The sequence below is a fragment of the Pagrus major genome, chromosome 18, assembly GCF_040436345.1.
Source record: "Pagrus major chromosome 18, Pma_NU_1.0".
Taxonomy (NCBI): domain Eukaryota; kingdom Metazoa; phylum Chordata; class Actinopteri; order Spariformes; family Sparidae; genus Pagrus; species Pagrus major.
Genome location: NC_133232.1, coordinates 29,559,030 through 29,578,579, shown reverse-complemented (window position 1 = coordinate 29,578,579; position 19,550 = coordinate 29,559,030).

Sequence of the window (19,550 nt, the reverse complement as noted above, 5' to 3'; positions counted from 1 at the left end):
ACTTCTGCGGAGATTCCTCCATCTCTCTGACTTCGACGGGCATGCCAGTAAAAAAGTTGTAAGAGCTCAATCAAGCTGGCAAGCTGTGACTATCTTTGGTCTCTGTGTGCTTTGACTCCCGATGGGGCTGTCAGATGTGCCCAGCTGGCACAGTGAGCAACTCAGGTGGCGGAGGCAGCGAGAAGGTTCCCACGATGGGGTTTAGGGGTACAGGTGTGCCGGGAGAATGAGGGTGGCCCAGGGCAAGGAGGGGCGAAGCACTGGCCCATAGCCCACCTCAATGGAGGGATCCCAGGGGCCAACTCAATAGCCTGGGTTCCACTTGATGGAGAGAGAAAGGAGCGTTTCAGCCGCTGCCCAGCAGGAAAGATCTGGTTGTGGGAGACCTCTTTCAGGACTCACTGTTTGTCTGAAGGCTGTCACAGCAGATGAGTACTCAGCAAACAGCGTGAACAAGGATTTGAACCAGAAAACCAACAGAGCCTTGACAATATTGTGATTGGGCCTTGTCTCTTTAGAGGGGGCTGAAAGCCGAATTGAGAGCAGTAACAAGTGCACATTCAGAGCAGGACGGGGATGCCTTTGGGTTGTGTTTTATGGTTTTGGGGCTTGTATGTGGTGGATAAAGCAAAATCATGTTAATCTCCCTTTTCTCTCATCCAAAGGCAGAAAGGGAGTGAACCTGTGGCACTTTAATGGTCGAACCAAAGTCTTACAAAGTCATTGTTCAGTCTTGTTAAGTCAAATGTGAATGAGACCTCCGCAGCGTCTCGGCCCAAAACAGAAGACAAATTGAAGCATTCTTTAAAGTTCGAGTTTATTCATGTTATTTTCACCTTTTCTCAGCTGCTTTGTTATCAGAAGACCTTATTAATGAGCCTGCTGTGGACGCCATATAGATGATTGTTCCTGCTGCACCTGATGGTTAAATGTCAGATTCACAGAGCCTCTGTCAGAGACCACAAAGTAACTATAAACTTGCTCGGGTGGCAGTGATACATCTGTGTTTGCTTATATCTTTTTCACCTTACCACAAACAGGCAGACGTATGCATGCGTGCACATATTTATACAAGACATTCATCCAGTCAAGCCTGCACGCTTACTCACTTAATGTGACTCACACTGACAGACACGCACCTTTGCTTTGCCACCTGGTTCCTGCCCAGAAAAGGGATTAAAAGGAAAGCCACAGCATTCCAGTGAAGAGCAAAAGAGGAGAAGGAAAACTTATTGCTAATATCACACTATCATCATCATCAACTTTTGCTGAGCTACTGTTTCTGCTTTTAAGGATGAATAACATTTGAAATTATATATATATAAAAAAAAATAAAGCGAGTGGTTGTAATATCTATCCATTTGCTGCTGACAACAAACAGAATGAGGAGCGGGAATCAGTGAAATCAGATTACACATAAAACAAACCGATTATATGCTTCAGTTTTGTTTCCCCTCTGACTTTGTATACATTTATTGACCTATTTATCCATTCGATGGTGAGTGAGAGGGCCATACAAAGAGCGATGTTGTCTTTTGGAGGAGTTGGGCTAACTTTGAAGGTTTCTGAAGAGAGAGGCTTGTGATGGAATGGGCCGGGAAGGACTGTGACTTCTCCATTGAGACTGGAGGGGCACGCTGGATTAGCTTGATTTGCCTGTGAATGGGCGCATTCCATTATTCTTGTTAGGGAGCTGTCACATCAAATTGAGAAAGTGAAAACCTCCTTTTATCAACCTTTTCCAAGTGAAACTGAACGGGCAATCAATAACTGAATTCAGGCCCAGGGGAAAGTCAAGCAGAATGATATGGGGCTGTTATAAAAGGGGTATTTGTCAAATTGCTAATGGGAGAAAGCGGATAACTGATGTAATTTTGGCTCCAGATGCTGTTGAGTATAACAGAAAACTGAAAATAAAGAAATGAAGTCATAGCGGCGCAAATAAAATTAGGTCCTAAGAATAAAATGGTCATTTTATTTGTATTCCAGCAATACAACTAATACTACGACTAGTATTATTGCTGCTACTGCTAATAACAATCAAAATATGTAAAAGATATTGATAACTTTCAGATTAATATTAGTATTTGTGGGAACAAGATAAATGCTACAGAATATCAGCTACACATAGATCATTTTCCCAAAAGTAATTTAATTTTTCTATAAAAACAACTGAAACAAAACACCTAAAAAAACATTTAAACCCTCAAAAAACACAGCAAATGACAAAAAAACATCATTTTAGGCTGAAATTCAAACGACTCAGTAGAGAACAGTTTGTTTTTGTGTACATAGATATAATTATTGGTAAGCTGTTACCACAAAAAAAATCATTTTTATTTGACAATACATTTATCACATTACAATTATGATAATTTTGTATTGAGTTCAATATAACCCGACCACTGTTACAACAAGCCCAAACAAACCGGGAGTGGCTCACTTTTTTATTATACGGAATGACACCATATTGTTTTGGAGTTTCATTATATTGACCTTATTGTGCCATTGTGCTTGTTCTGACACCATGATAATGCCTGAATACAGAGGGAATTATGCTCTGTATAAATAGATCCCATAGTCAAGGATCGCTTCAATTATCCCTCTACACATTGACAACACGAACAGAATAAAAACTAAAGCCGCAGTCCAAGCTGGTCTCAAGGCGCTCTTCAAACATTGTTTTGCCCATTGTTAGAGGGGCAGGGGAACATCATCAGCATCAATAGAGGGAAGAAATACATTCATCTGATACATTAACCTCTTTTATACTAGCAGCATTAATTGAACAAAAAAGATTTTAAAAAGTAAATAAAAACGACCTTTTTCTAAACTACATTTGGGCTATTTTTTGTGACTTTTTAACACCTAACTACACATCTGTTTGTTCTGTGTCTTTAATAAACAATTCTTAGATTTTAATCCTGTTGCACATTTTGTTCTAAGTACCTTTTAAAAAAGTGTTTTCTATCATATTAAATTGCACATATTACCACGGCGACGGGCTTCCTGCACATTCGAAAACCATTAATCAACAAATTTCTCCATATTGCTGCTTCCAATTTTTTACGCTGGGTGGACAGAATGAATCGGATCATTTGGCCTCATCAATCAATTTGGTAATTGATGTCTTAATCGTTACACAGTTAATTGAGCACCTTGATTGTTGCCTGTCATTGTTCAAAGTGTTCAGATACATTGCCCAGCAACCAGCCTGCGGCAGTTTTGGGGGGAATTAGAACAAAAGACGGGAATTTTGTTGCCTTACCATTTTGTTATATTAATACCACATTTCCAGATATTTAGTGACCACTATGAAAGCAAAAGATTTTTTTTATAAATTTGTTTGCCTTTACACATCTTGGAAAATTGCAGCTGCTTTGAAAAAGCACCTAAAAAAATAATGGTATAATAATTTTGTGGAGTGCTCTATTCCTGCCAATAAGGGTATGTGAGGTTTTCATCAGCGTAATTGTCATCCATCCATCTTCTGTGCACAGTGACTTGATAACAGCCTATGAAAAATGACTCATGGCCGTAATGAGTGTCTCACCTCTGAGTGCTAACCACGTTAGCAGCCCTCTGTGGAACAGCAATTCCCCATTTATTCCACTTCACTGTCTTTTCTCCACCTCATATACCCTTTTACCTGCAAATTTTCACGTAACAAAACCCCTTTTCTCAATGCAACCAGTCCTGACATTAGTTAAACAGTAAAGGCCCGGGGCTCAGGCTGCAGAGGCCGGGCTGCAGATCTCCTGTAGCAGGGAATAGGTGTAGGATGGCAGTGCGGTGGGGGCTGAGGGGGAAGAGTCCTTAATTGAGTTACAGAATACTTTAATTACGACTGTTTCCCACATTCCTGCTCTTAACGCTTCACACACACAATATGAGCCGCTGAGGGAAAAAAACACCCAGTTCCAGCCCCGGAGTGCAGCTGCAGAGGCAATTATCATCAAGCACCCCTGCATCTGTGTACAAACAATCCCACAGCTGCTGGCATTGATACTGTATATGCAGAGAGGAGCAGAGAAAGCCCAGGTTGACCCGAGGGCTCCAGTATCGCCTCCAAGACCATGACCTATTCATCTGGGAGGAGGTATTTGTGACACCTACGAACACTCAGCCTGTTTACAATTTCAAATGAGCTGTCACATTATGTTTACCAGAGTGCGTGCTCTTTGTTGATGTAGAACATTGTATAAATGTTTGTATCATTATGCGAATTGAAAGACACAGAAATCACTCGGTACCCGCAGAGCATGTCACAAGTATAAATTCCCATTTGCCCCAAATAATCTATTCTCACATGTGTAATATGGCACCTCTTTAAGAAATAAGCTACAAGAGAGGGACATATAGCCTACATATAGTCACAAAAGCTTTAAGCCCTCCATGTCCTTCTTCTCCTTTTCACCCTTAACAACCAGGTTTCCTCTTTTTTTCTCGAGTAGCTTCAAGGTTGGCAACACAATCTACTTCCACACCATTTGACAGTAACACATATATTCTATATCAGTTTGCTCTTCACAGAGTATGTTGTTTATACATTGTGAAATACAGACTCCATGTTTCTCCACTTTGTTTTTTAAATTATATAATGTGGGTTTGAACAATGTTTTCCTGCACAGAACACGTTTGTAAAGACTTAACCACCCGCAGGTCTGCGAGGTTTAAGGGATCTTGAATAATTACTGCATGTCATACTGTACAGTCATTCACATGCACGGACACGTTTCAGGATCATTTTGTTCTTCACCTGGAGCTCTGCAAACATATTAAAACACATTTAATAATTGCAATAAGAAGCCGTGTGTGTGTGTGTGTGCGCGCGCGCATGTGTTGCAGTCAGTGTCGGCATCAGTGTGTGGAAGTGGGTTTAATGTGTGTGACCAAAAATGTGAGTGGGCCTAGTGAGAGCGGGCCTATTTGTGAGAGCAGCGTGACTGTGGGATCGAGGGGAGATGGAGGATGACTTTATGACACTGAGGGGACAGGATCAGGGGCAGAAACAGAGAGCGCCCGGCGGAGGTGGAGGTGGCGTGGGGGGAGGGGGCAGCCCTAGCTGTCAGCTCTGAGGGGCTGCTGGAAGGCTCAGCGGGAGCCCGGCTTGGCCCCCAGGATGCCTTGTCACCACGGCGAGGCCCTGGAATGCACCGGCACACAATGAGCTCCTGGGGCTCAGAGGGCACTCCGATTTGATAACCACATTAAAGTCCTAGCAACATCTGTTGGGGTGCGAGAGAAAGGCCTACTGGCAGGCTTTAACCCCCCGAAACTGGGATCATTAACCCTCAGCCCTGTGAGAGAAGGGGGACAACAGCCCTCTATTTGTCAGCCGCCCTGCACAGGGCTGCGGGGGCTAATATTTTACCAAAAACAGCGTGAGAAGAGAAGCGGCCCTGGGCACCATGGAGAGTGCTCCTTCACACTTTACACACACATTAGTAGGGCAGTACAGTCTGTTTTACCTCATGGTACCCACAAAATAACATTTGCATAGCCTCCAAAGTAGAGGCCTTCTGAATGTGTTGCGGATTTACTTGATTTTGATTAAACAGCTGCACTTGTCTCAGTTACTTTAGTTTGCACTAAGCGCATAATTCAAAAGTAAACATTCAATCTAAACTTGCAAATAAAGCAAGTATCAAACAAATAGAACGGACAGATGGACGTCATCTTAATGTCATATGTGATACATTAACGTACACAAAGATGTGTGGGTATTATTTCCCCCTCTGATTTGTAAATGTGCGGTTAGAGGCGCAGGGGCGAAGTTGATCGAGGATGGAGAAATAACAGGTGTCCTGTCACAAAGACACGTCTCAGGCTCCAGGATGCTCCGGTGCTTCGTGGGTCAGCGCCAAGCCTCATCCACCTCCACAGGTTTCAAAGCGAAGGCCACCTCTCTGTAATGAATAATTAAGGAAACAAAAGGCCCCGAGGGGGTGAGAGGGTGGGGGAGGAGGGGAGGGAGGGAGAGCTGTGGAGGGCCTAATGCAACTAGGCCAGATGCAGCGAGGAGAGCTGAGGTTTTTGCCCCTGCGCTTCATAGAAAACATCATCCTAAATGTATTCCCTGGAGATGAGGGCCTGCAGGAGGTGCCCCCAATGCACAGGGTCCTCAAGTGCCTCCACACAAGTAATCCCATTCACTGCAGCTCATTACATGGGCAATTAAGTGCTGGGGTGGAGGAGCGGGGTGGGGTGGGGAGGGCGATGGCGAAGAAGTGTGTGTGTGAGTGTGTGTGTGTGTGTATGAGTGTATGGAGGGGTAACGGAGGCCCATCATTTGGTTTTAAGGATCGAAACCCCCCACCAATCCAATCTCCCCTTCACCCAGCTTCTCCCTCGCTCGCCCAGCCGAGCCCCTCCCAACTCCTTCACCTGGGCTGGGTCTCTGTGGACACCTGCCTCTCCTAATGAAGATCCATGGCTTCATTTCCATTTCTGGAGTCATATCAGAGACTGCCAAGCACAAAACAGGCCTGTTTCCTCTGAGGCCTGGAGAGCCGGATAGAATGACACGGCTAAGTGCTCTGGCAGAGCAGGGCAGCTGCGGAGCCTGAAAATGGGATTTGGTCGGGGGTTCTGAAGTGGGGGGCTCGGATGGAGAGGACCTGATGTTTGTATTGGCCACAATGGCAGCCGTGTGCTACCTCAGAAGCTCCTTGGCACTAATGAGGCTTTCTGCGGAGACGGAGGAGGAGAGGAGAGAGCACGAGGAGGTGGAGAGGAGGAGAACAGAGGAGGAGTGTAGCACTACACACCTACCTCACACACTCTCACGTTCTCTGATGATAACAGCCACGCTAACTCTTGAAGATACACACTGGAGATCTTGTGCGACACACTGAGTACACATTCATGTTCTCTCTCACACACATACAAGCACAGGTGTCAAGGTATAACCATCTTTGGACGACTTGAGACTTTCACAAAACGTTTAACAAACCATTATTTACAGCATAATGCGCCTACTTTGGTCGTCTTGTGCAGCTGCTATGTGCTTTAAATGCTTTCTTAGGCATGCTTTTTCAAGAAACTAACCATTTGGAGTATCCTGTCCAATCCTAAATCCTACCATGAACAGGTAAGTTACATCAGAAACTTGCTGATTTGTATCTTTCAGTCTCAAAATGAGGTGGTTAAAACTGTGGTCAACACTGACCCCGAGCTCTCCCCAACCCCGCCCTGTTACCCCCTGTGCAGCGAGCGTGTGTGTGTCTTTCAATACAGTGGTCGAGGCTGTGCTTGTTAACATGTTTCAGCTCACTGACTCCTCTCAGCACCCGGGGGGTGGGTAGGGCCTCAGAGCTGAGCCAGGTGAGGAAGAGGCAGAGGAAGAGGACGAGAGAGGGAAAACAAACAATCCGACACCTCAGCCATATCACAGCTGCCTGCTCCAGTGACCTGGAGGACGCCCCGCCCGCCCAGTAACTTCAGCTCATTTCAGTCAGTCAACAAACTATTTTCATAAGTCATTAAGTGCTGACGTGACAGTACTGGCCATATGTTACTGGTCGGATTAATATTTCGCTTAGTTTTTCAAGTTTAAGTAGCAGCACAAACAGATTAAATGTGACCAAACTTCCTCTAGAAGCAGGTGACAGCAGCAAACTACTGTATGCCAGTTTCTTTATATAGTTTCTGACAAGGCAAAGGACAAAACCAACAAAGTCAAAGGTAGATACAGTCTGAGATGTGAGAAAAAAGCCTAAATATATCTGACACAATACCTCAAATGAAAAGCATGCCTGCTGTAGCAACCATGTAAATAAATAGGTCAGGGCATTAGGCATAAAGGTGGCTTGTTTGTGTGTGCGTCTGGGGGGTGGAGCCTGAAGGTTAGGCAGGGGGGAGTTAGGTGAGGATTGTGTATGGTGTCATTTTGCGGGCCCCTCTGCACTCACCTGGAACAGAGCACTTCCCCTCCCTGAGTCTTATCAGTTCCCAGAGGAAATACCTGCCGCAGGTAAACACGACCCTTCGACCCCTCGGCAATCCACTCTGCCCCGCTCTCAGCAGTCCCTGTCCTGGAGCCTGTCTCGGCCTAAATCCACGGATTAGCTCGAGCACAGGCCCTAACACCCGCCTCCCGAGTTTCACCTCTGCACACAGCTCTAAGTCTGCGTTCAGACCAGGTCTTCTGACAGCCCCTTGGCCCCTGCCCCAACCACCTTAGATGTTGTTCTTCATGCACCACTGAGGAAACCTTTATCCCTCTCCACCCCCTCCTCCTCCACCACCCCCTCATCCCTCTGTCTCAAATTTAATCTTATCTACATATCACCAGGTGTAACCAAATATCCCCCTTATCAACCGAGGTGTCTTCGCTCTGTTTTGCAATGTCACAGGAGTGATTTATCCGGACGGAAACTGAATATAAATAATATGTCATATGTCACAGGAGTCGTGTGGTATTTGTGACAGAAGTTAGCGTCATTAGAGTATGAGAAATATGATGAATTTTCAAAGTGATCGCGTTAAAGAATGATTGTAATTAAAACGGAGACGTAGTCTACTTTTAATGACTTCGGAGTGTAATTAATTCTTCTACAGTATCTGCAACAGAGTTTCTAATAAATGTGGGGGTGGTGATTTATTTTTAATTACTTCCTTAAGAATTTTGAAAAAAGAGTTTTCCTGTGAAATATGACATAGCTAGCAATCATAGTGGAGTAAGTGCCACACCCTACTCATTTTACAAATGACATATGAACATGCTCATTGAGTTGGGCACCCATGTGAATGCACACAAGTAAATATGCATGCAAAGCTGTGGTCATTTAAGTCATACATAGCTGCAGATTTATAAAAATTAAGAGTTCTTGTATATTTTCCCTTTTCTTACACACACAAAATAGAAATGCGGCACATAAAACGTGCAGATTGATGTCTTAGTGGTGTGTGTTTGAACTTGTTCTCCCAGTCCTGCTGCTGGGAAGATGAGGAGGAGGGCAGGAGTGGCTCTGCTGATACTCCCGGAAAAGGGGACTGTCTCCCAGGGGACAGGTGGTCCTGTTAGAAGGAGGCGAGATTCCCACAATGCCCTGTCTGGCTCCAGGACAGAGGCCACAGGCCGCTGCCGGTCTGGCCCAGCATGGTCACCCCTCGCACTCCAACACCCCCCCACCCCCCCACCTTCTACCTCCTCACCACTACCTCCACAGGGTCAGGGTTACTCTCTCACCCCTGGGCCACCTCCCTCACAATCCCCCCTGCCCCCTCCTCCACTGTCACCTGAGCCACACAGGTAAATGCTTGACTTTATTTGATGGATGCGGTTTCCCACGGTGACAGTGATGTACGCAGGGCCAGAAGTCCCCCCCCACACACACACACACCATCCACCCTCCTCCTCCTGCTGGAGTCTGGAGCTGGAGTGGTGATTTTTGTGCTGATAACCTCCTCGGTGCACCCCTTCTCGGCCGGGGCGAGTGAAACTGGAGAGGACAAGACATCCTGTGTGACGCACCTGAGTGTACGCCTCATCAGACTAAAACAAAGAGGGCTCCATTAAGAAACTGCACACATCAAAATAACATGCTTGAATGTGAATGTGAAAAGACTGCGTCACAAACAAGTATATATTTTGAGTGCACATTTATATGTGTGCGGATATATGTTGTGTGTTGACATTTCTTGCCAATTTGCTAACTCATTTCACCATTTAAGAAGTCACAGCAAATTTATAAACTGATTAAGTGTAAGTAAAGTGAGTTTACAGCTGCCACACAATCCTATTACACATTAAGGTCTGCTCTAACAAAGTCAAGTGTCCCCAAACCACACCTTAATTAACAAAAAATTGATGTTTTTGTCCTTTATCAATGACAGCCCCTCCCTCCATCTCCTCCTCTCTCCTCCCCATTATTAGCAGATAGCGCTACATTAGAGATAAGCAGGACAATGGCCGGGTCGAAGGCCTGGATCACAGTTGTTTCTTATCTCTCACCTCATCTGCAGCCTGTGGTGTCTCTGTCAGAGGATGTTGTTAAACCAAGTCAAACACTCAAACATCCTGTGGCATCACCCGGCCTATATAGCCCACAGCTCCCCCCCTACACACACACACACACACACACACACACACACACACACACACACACCTCTCCTTTATGGCAGTTCACACTTGGCTGGGGTCTCTCCACCGTGGACGGTTCACGGCTCCCAGAGATGCTGTTTGCTGATGTGAGGACATCCTGGATTTCTTTTGGAAGACATGAAATATGGGAGATTTACTCTGACTACATGATACTGACACTGATTATATAGAAGGCAGAGGATAGTTGTCATAATGGAATGAGATGAGTGAGTGAAAGTGTTGTCAATGATGTTTCTTCCATGACTAATAGTGCGTTCATGTGAAAAAAACATATTTCTGAGTGGAAAAACTCTCAAGTGATAGCAACAACTCAGAAAGTCAGAGAAATAGTTCGCACATGAGTTGCCAATTTGATGTCACATGGCGCTGAAACATGGCCGACGAAAGTAAACATTGGGTTGATGGTAACGTGCATATTTGTGAAATATATTTCATGGCTTACATCTTGTCACTCAGATACCAGAAACAGCTGTCAATGTGTTTTTGTTGTAAATTCAGAAGAATGATTTCCGAACTTTGGAAGTGAGCCCATCCGAGGGGCACATGAATGCAGCATTCGACGAGACGATGACAAGATGGTGACAATGTCATTAAACACTAACTGTGACTTTATCGACATGCAATATTGTTGATGAAAAAGACAAAAATGTGGATTAAAAGATAACACCTTGACCAAAATGTCTTTATTTTTTCAGACAAAAAGGAGGACACAAAATAGACACTTTCTGCAAAGCTGCAGTCTTAGACACCCGACCTTTGTTTTTCATCAAATGATTTTGACTTGGCTAGATTGACTAAAATGTTCAATATAATCTGATGACATTGATTGTTTTCATTGATTAAAACAAGACGAAAAGTGTTGTCATTTTCTTGACAACATGCTCAGACATTTAGTTGATTAAAATTTGGATAACAGGTTGACTAAATATGAAAAAAAAACTAGCAGGGACATCTGAAACAGAGACTAAATATAAAAAAGCTCACAAAATTAAATCTAGTATAATCTGTCGACTAAATTCAGACTGAACTTCAGACGGTGGCTCTTTTTTGACCAACTTTCATCAGCAGTAGCCCTCAAAATGCTTACAGGATTGCACTCACACACACACACACACACACACACACACACACACTCACATACACACATCTCTTCTGTGAAGGGAGGTAGCCCCGGTGCAGGCAGGTTAATATCAGGAGCACTTGACAACAATGGTGTGTTATGAGGTGCTGCAGCGGTAATAAGGTCTTTGTTGGGACTTTAGAGCGCAGCCACATCACATCATTACTCATCCTGGGAGACCAGTTGCCAGTCGGCATGGCAACCGGGACTTGGCTGAAGCCCGAAGCAAGACCAGAATCTCAATGCCCGGAGGCAGAACGCGCACACAAAGAATGTTCTAGTGGAAGGAAAAAGTTTACAAGTGGCCACGGTGACCCAAGACCACTGCCTCCGAGGTGGGATAGAGTTGATCTAAAAACCCAACAACTTACAGATTATAATATCTTCACAGCAAAGTCTACTGTAATATGAAAAGAGTGAACTAGTGTGACTAAATTTCACAGTATGATTCAATTTTTTATCTCATGTTTATATTAATGTCCATGTCATGTTTTATCTTTCAAATAATTTTCCGATAGTTCAGATAAACTAGGCTGAATGGATTCAGTCAAACAGGAAATGGATTCAATTCAGCCCTCTTCCTCTTCCATCTGCACCCATGTCGAGTGCGTGAATGGACAGATTAGGAGTGGACAGTGCCGTCAGTGGAGGTATGCAGCGGTGTGAGAGTTTTATCCTGCAGGTTGTTGGGTGTGTTGGGTCAGTGTGGAGCGGTCAGCAGCTGCTGCCTGGCCTAGGTCCCACAGTTCCCAGGCTGGGGGGATTGACAGGCCAGTAATAAAATCAGGCGCCCTGGTTGGGCTGTGTGCGGCCCATTGTTCCCCCAGCAAGGCCCGCGGCTGCTGTTTACTTTCTCCCATATGCATTATTCAACGGCACAGGAGCTCCCGGAGAAAGGGGCCCCATTCAGGGATCCTCTTGCCCTTGTTTTGTTTTGCTAATTTTCAATTAAAATAAACCATCTCTTGCCAGTGCCATGGCTGAGTGGGGAAAGAGAGAGGGACAGTGTCCCTGCCATTTGGGCCGTCTGAGGAGATTAGACCAAATGTATAAATGAGAATAAAGTGGGATGTATCATTTATACTGTCAGTGATATGTTTTTCTGTGGTAGGATTTAAATGGAGACAATGAGAGGGGTTGCTGTTTCAGTTGAGAGCATACGCTGGCCTCTTATTTATGTTATTGTTGTTGAACGTGTCCCCCAGCATGACCTCATTTTTTAAAAAGAGGATTAGATATGTAAACAAAAATCAAACATCTTCAGATTTCCAGTCAACAAGTGCGCTTTTGTTCCAGCGGAGGACATTACGAATTTCACCCTTGAGGTTGCAACAGGAGGATTCCCATATGGTGGGGGAAAGTGTGAACTAATCACAAAGACAATGACTTTTCAATAATGACTCCCAGAGGTCATTAAATGAAGCCAGCCTGGATTAATCAATAAGTCCAGTGATAGCTCTCCTTTTTAAGTCGGCCTCTTTCACACAGGAGGGGGTCGAGTCAACCTCGCGGAGCGCAGGGACAGATGCGGTGACAGTGGGGAACTAGCAGAGTTAAAGATTCACCACACATCTGTCACTTCAGCCGGGGCGGCAGCTCATGGTCTGCCCCCGCTGACAGCCTGCCTGCCTGCCTGCCTGACGCCATGCCTACCTGTGGCTGTGGTTTGGTCTGTCGCAAAGCTTTACCATCTGCCTCTCTTTTGGGGTCTCTGTTGATTCCCTACATGTCCCTCTGATTCCTTACATGTACTACAGGGAACTTTTAACTCATTATGAAACAAGTCTCAATTCAACACTGAGGCCTTTTTATGATCTTTATAAGCTATTGCTATTGGCTATTTCTATATTCTTATTATAGTTATTTGTAATGCCTGTCACCAGATCGGATTCAGACTTAGTCATAAAAATAAAAATATTTTTTATGTCAGAGTACTGAGGATGAATGAGCCTGAGGAAAGAAGCAGCTCTGAAGTCTGGTGGTGCGGCACTGAAACAAAGTTTACTTATTTCACCATATTGTCATATTATAGTTATTCATCTTACAGTCACAAATACATGATCTTATTGCCAAAAAAAAAATTAGACCATCCCCGTCTCTCCTGGTTGTTTAAAAACAAGCCTGTGGATGATTTTTAAAAAAAGTTGTTTTATGCTGCTGGACTGTGGATTTCTTTGTGAAGGACTCGGGTCAGATTTTCCTGAAGTTTCTCTCTCTGCTCTGCTAACAGAAAGCAACAGTAGCTAACGTTAGTTCAGAAATGAGTCCGCTAACATAAACTAACCACGCAGAAGTTCCACAGAGCCCCTTTAATAGACGTGTTGCCTCGTTCTTTCACTTGCTTTTGAAACAAAAGCACGTGCTATCAAAATCTTTAATACAGGAGGTGGTGCTCTTACCACTTTTGTCCACAGGGGCCGCCACAATCAGCAAAAATAAAAGTTCCCTGTAGCTGCTTTAAAGTAACCTTTCTCATTCTTTTTTAAAAATTATTTTCGTATTATGACACTCCCACTACACAAACACAAACACCTGATATCTCACATCCGCCTCTAAAATCACCTCTTTAAAAAATTCTGGAAAGCACTCCTGATTGGCTGCCTCCCAAAGCCTGAACTCTCGCTACCTGTCAAATGCTGATAATTACAGAGTTTAACAGCAACCTGTTGTAGCCTGTTTTGGATCCTTCCTGCAGCCAACATTCATTCAACAAAATCATTTACCACGGCATATACAGTACACGTATGTCATCATCTCTAAACTATAAACTGAGGACCTGCTTCTGTCTGTGAAGAGAAATGGTTCCTCTGTGGCAGCGGAGCCATCACTCGCCCGTTAGTGCCTGGTGAGTGGGGATGTGAATGGTGGAGGGCCTCTTGGCTTGGCTGGACACAGTCTGTTCCCCTGCTGGGTGCAGGTGAGCTCTCAATGCAGCCCTCAGCACCTGCCCTCTTTGTTCCCTTGTTGATGGCTTTATGGCGTGAAGGGGATCCGTCTGTCTGGCTCTCGTAAAGCCAGCGGCGCGAGGCCTAGTAAAAGCCACACTGCTGCCAGGGCATTGTGTGGGGCCCCCATGGCTCCCAGAGTGACCCCACCAGCCAGTGAGAGAGCCCAGTTTAGCGCCCAAGCACAACTGACGCGCATGCTTAGAGCGTGCATCCATATGGGCGTTTACATTAGCACAAAAAAATACCAAAAAAAACAAGCATGCACATATGTGGATGTACATACATGGAGATATACAGAGGGGCCCCCAGAGATTTATAGTGATTACTCCTCCCAGTGTGTCATTTCAAAACAATAACTGTTTACTGCTGCCACTACACTGTGGAAAACAAGTGGTAAAGTACATTTACTCCAGTACAGTACTAGTACTTGAGTATTTCCATTTCATTCTATTGTATATTTGTCTCCAAGACAAATACTGTACTTTTTACTCAACTATATTTCATTGATAACTTTAGCTACCAGAAAAGGGAGATAACTGGTTGCTCTATGATAAAAACATTTTTGATTTAAAATTGTGTTTGGTGCTCTTGGAAAACAGTGAAAAGAGTATTTCATGAACTACAGGCAACAAAATGTATCAAATGAAGAAGTAGATATTAAAAAAGCTTTATTATATAGTGCCTAAATCATAAAAAAGCCAACATGTTTTGCCCACCTGGTCTTCATAAGGGCCCCAAACAACAAACAACGCAATTTGGCCTCACCGATACAGCAGCAATAACCATTCGGAAATCACATGACCCCTATAATAACATACCAGGTGAGACAAATAGAAAATAATGAAATTAAAATGCGTTAGGATGAAATAAAAGTTTACATGCAAACAACATTCAGAAAATAGACACCCAAATCTATATAATCATTGAGATCAGGATACTTTAGTTATATGATTCAGATTGTTAATATAAAATAAAAATCAACTCATGAATTGGTCTATTATTATAAATTTAGCTACCCAGCAGTATATGAAGTAATTAATATGAGTCCAACCTTTATCAGCTGCAATATTAAAATGATGAAAACATAAACGCATCAATAATCATAATCCAGTAATTTAACATCGATGTTATTCTGAAATGAGTTAATCTGCACTCTTAGTTTCGACACTTTAAGAACATTTTGATGCTAAAAATGTTTACTTTTACATAAATAAGACTTTGATACAGGACTTTTACTTGTAACAGAGTAATTTTACACTGTGCCATAACTAAAAGATCTAAGTATTTCTTTCAATGCTGATGATAATGATAGGTTTACTTTACTACATTTACTCAAATACTTAGCTTGACCACAAATCTGAAGTATTTTGCATTTTTATACGACAAATCAGAGGAAACTATAGCTGTAAACACGTACGTTTTCATTCCACTACTTGACAGATGTAGTGACATGTTACTTTGCAGATTAAGATTTTACATACAAAACATACAATCATCCTAAAATATATATTTTATGATATATGAGTAAGAAACATTTCCACTCCTACCCTGTCATGGATGCGTAATACGACCAGTTAATGATCACAGCACAGATGTAAAATAAGTGTTGCTCTGACTCTGTTGGACCGCTCAATATTTTAGTGCTACATCATTTATCCTACACAATAAAAGTTCTGTTTAAATCAATAAAAATCTAAGTGTAAACACAAGAAATAGCTTCACTTTTAAGGGCTTGTTGAACATCATATATCCCAAGATATGTTAGTAAGTACTACTGAGGCTACAGCCGGTTGAAGCCTTCACGTCAGTTTGAGTGACAAACACCGAGTCCCAAGCCCCGATAAAGCAGCTCAATGGCCGTGGGAGGTCAATGATTGCACAGAAATAAGCCCTACATTAATGTTTAATTTATATGATTTTCCTGGATATGAAATCTTACTGATAAGCTCAAGCAAATTAAGTGGCTGAAAGGAGGGCCATAAGCAGCTTGGTATTTCAGATCGGGCCTTTGAGTGGGAGCATCTTAGAAACCAATTACCAGACAAGAAATAGATCATTATTTTTTCTTAGAGGATTGGGTTGTGGGGATGTGGGGGGGGGGCAAAGGTGGTTGCTAAAAGGAAGGGAGGGTTTTCGAGATTGAGGAGGGAGGGCACAATAAAGACATAATCATCTACCCTCAACTTTTCCTATCCAACTTTCAGATTTTAATTTGCCGTCTGTGAAGTGGTACCTAATTTACTTTCGCCTCATCCCTTCAATGCACCATTGTTGCCGCTGCTGAGATTCAGAGCTTCCTCTCTTAGCTCACCTCGGCGTGAAATTGGTTTAATGAAGCTGAAAGGTATGGGGCTCTCACAACACTGTGGATTCCAGTGACACTGCTTGATCCTCCCACCCCTCCTCTCACCCCCCCTCCTCACCCTCTCTCCCCCCCCTCTCGACCCAACTCCCTGCGCACTCGCATTACGGTGACAATTTATAACACACCCCACAAAAGATCCCTATCTCACACATTACATCAGTGCATATTACTGTCCCTTTCAGAGCGCTTACTCTCGGGCAAACGCTGGAGGAGAGAAAAGTGACTGGCCGATCAGTTTGGGGTTTATGCATGAGGCACTTCAAATTATCAGCCAATACCGGCATTAAAATGGATCAGAGATACTCGGCTGGTAAGAGATAGTTTTTAAAGTGAAAGACAAGGAAGTAAAAAGAAGTGAGAGATATGAAGAGGGGAAACTAATCAGAGAGAAACCTCGCCTGTTCTTCCCACCTCTTCCAATCTGACCCTGTGAAAGGTGTTCTCCTGTTACCTGTCCTCCTGGGTGTGGTTTCTAATGGGAATGGGAAGGAAGTCCTGTGGGATTATTGTGTGAGTGTGTGTGTGTGGGTTTGTGTGTGTGTGTGCGTGCACGTTACATTAATATGATCCCCTTAAGTCATATCGCTTACTGCTTCTCGTCCCCTTTTTAGGACAATCGAATGGAAATGCATCCGTAACCGAATATTCCAGCCTGCGCCGCTGGTTTCTGGTTTGAGGCCCAGTTTGGAGCTGGTAGATCGTGGAAAAAAACAGAAGATAGAGAAAAAGAAAGTAGGATACGCGAGTGTATGGAAAACAGCAGGGTATGCAAGGTTTCCCACTGTGATGGCTTCTCATGCCAGAGGTGAGGAGGGATGAGCAGCAGCGCAGTTTTATCGAGGGTGTCTTTAGATGAAAGTTAAAACAGGTTTAATTTGCTGTAATCGCTCAAGAGATCCCTGCGAAAACATGTAGCGACACGTTTTTATGAAGTTAATCTGAGGCTTCAGCAGTCTGACTTCCAAATTTAAAGCAAAAATGTCAGTATCCCTCCACTGGATTTCAGCAAGGAGAAACTATCCGTGGAGAGAGAAACTCATCGTGCAACTTGGGCTGCCCAAAGTTGGTTATTCATAAGGTCTGATTTGGCCCACCAGATGTTTCTAGTGGAATATATATATATATAATTAAATAAAATAATGTGAACGCTGTTGATGCGGTTTTATTTTTGTGAGGTAAAAATGCTTTTTAAATATGTAGGATCCCCTAATTACTAATTATTTTTCATATTCTGAGCATGGCAGGCGGAGTGATGCTTTGTGCAGGAAGTCGGTCAATTAAAGGAGGTACGGAAGCCCTAAGGGACAAATGAAAAAAATGTAATGATAAAATTAGAAGATTATCCTGGCACACTTTGTTTTTGTTATCAAGTCATAAACACAGAAGAGACAACATTTAAGATCACACTAAGAAAATGGATTACCAGAAACTTTCTCCTCACTTGCCTCTCAGGGCTTCCATACAGGACGATGGTGTAACTTAACAATATAATACAGTACAATAGGCGTTTCTCTCGGCCCCTGGTCCAACATTAAGTATCAGTTCTTCCTTTGACCCCCTGATAGAGACATTTTATGTTACATGATGTTTTTCATTTTTGCTCTTTGCCTACTTTTCAGTATTTTTCAGCACTATCTTTGTTCAAATACTTTGTTTACCTTGATTTTATCTGTCTGTCTGTTTCTATCTTCTTGTGACCAGTGATGAAATGCAACTCTAGTGTATTGTACAATGTTGAGATACTTGTACTTTACTCAAGTTTTTACATTTTCTGCTACTTTATACTTCCACTCTACTACGTTCTGGATGCAAATTGACTTTTAGTCAAATATGACTTTTGGATACTTTTTACTTTTTACCTTTTACCTTAAGTAACTAAGAGCTACTTAACAAATGGAGTCAAATTCCTTGTATGTGTTCACATACTTGGTCAATAAAGCTGGTTCTGATTTATCTAACCGAGACCATTGTTGGAATGTAACTAATTACATTTACTCAAGTACAATACTTACTTGTGCCTAAGTACAATTTTGAGGTATTTGTAATTTGCTTGAGTATTTCCATTTTCTGCTGCTTTATACTTCTACTCCATTACATTTTGGAGGCAAAAATTATACTTTTTACTCCACTACTTTTTTTGCTAACTTTAGTTACCAGTTACTCTGCAGATTACATACTGCATCACAGTCAAAGTCACAATTTTTTTTAAATTAATTAACTTTATCGGCATTCAGACACAAAAAACACAGATTCTAATGAAACAAAACACGCTAAATATCGTATCTGATAATCAGTTGACCCATAATATACAGTATATACATACATGTAAATATACCAAAGTAATATTTTAACATGATATGTTTACTCTTACTCAAGTATGACTTTCGGGTACTTTCACAAAACTGACTGAGACTCATCAGCTCCATATAGAGATTTTGTCCACCATCCCTCACACTGAAAGCACAGTGGGAAGGCATCTCTTCACAGCCGCTATGAACAGCAGGAATGAGCACAACTTGCCGGGCCTGTTTAAATGTTTAGATGGGCACCTGACTGTTGTTTTCAGACAAACTTTCAAAAACTGTGAACCTATCCTTTAACGCTGAGAGACAGATACAAAATTAGACCGAGAGAAAGAGAAAGACTGTGGAGAAAAAGTAATTCAGAAAGAGAAGAAGAAGAGGAAGAGCAAGTTCAAACTCTTTACGAGAAAGAGAATAGCCTCAGAAGAGCAGGAAAGGGACAGGGCTGACTCACAAAGGTTTCTTTGCACTGTAATGACACGGACATTATGCTGAACTTTGGCTGCCGTAACTCAAAAAGGAACGACCACTTTCACTGCTGTGGAGCTCCGGCCAGCAGCACGCACTGCTGTTTGTCTTTCAAATGCCTTTGTGGGTGAGGCCACTAGTGTACGCACAAAGTGCCTGTTACAACTTTCCATTCACTGCGGGATTGTGAAACTCACAAAGGAATGTCAAATTACCGTCGTATGATTTTGTCCGACCA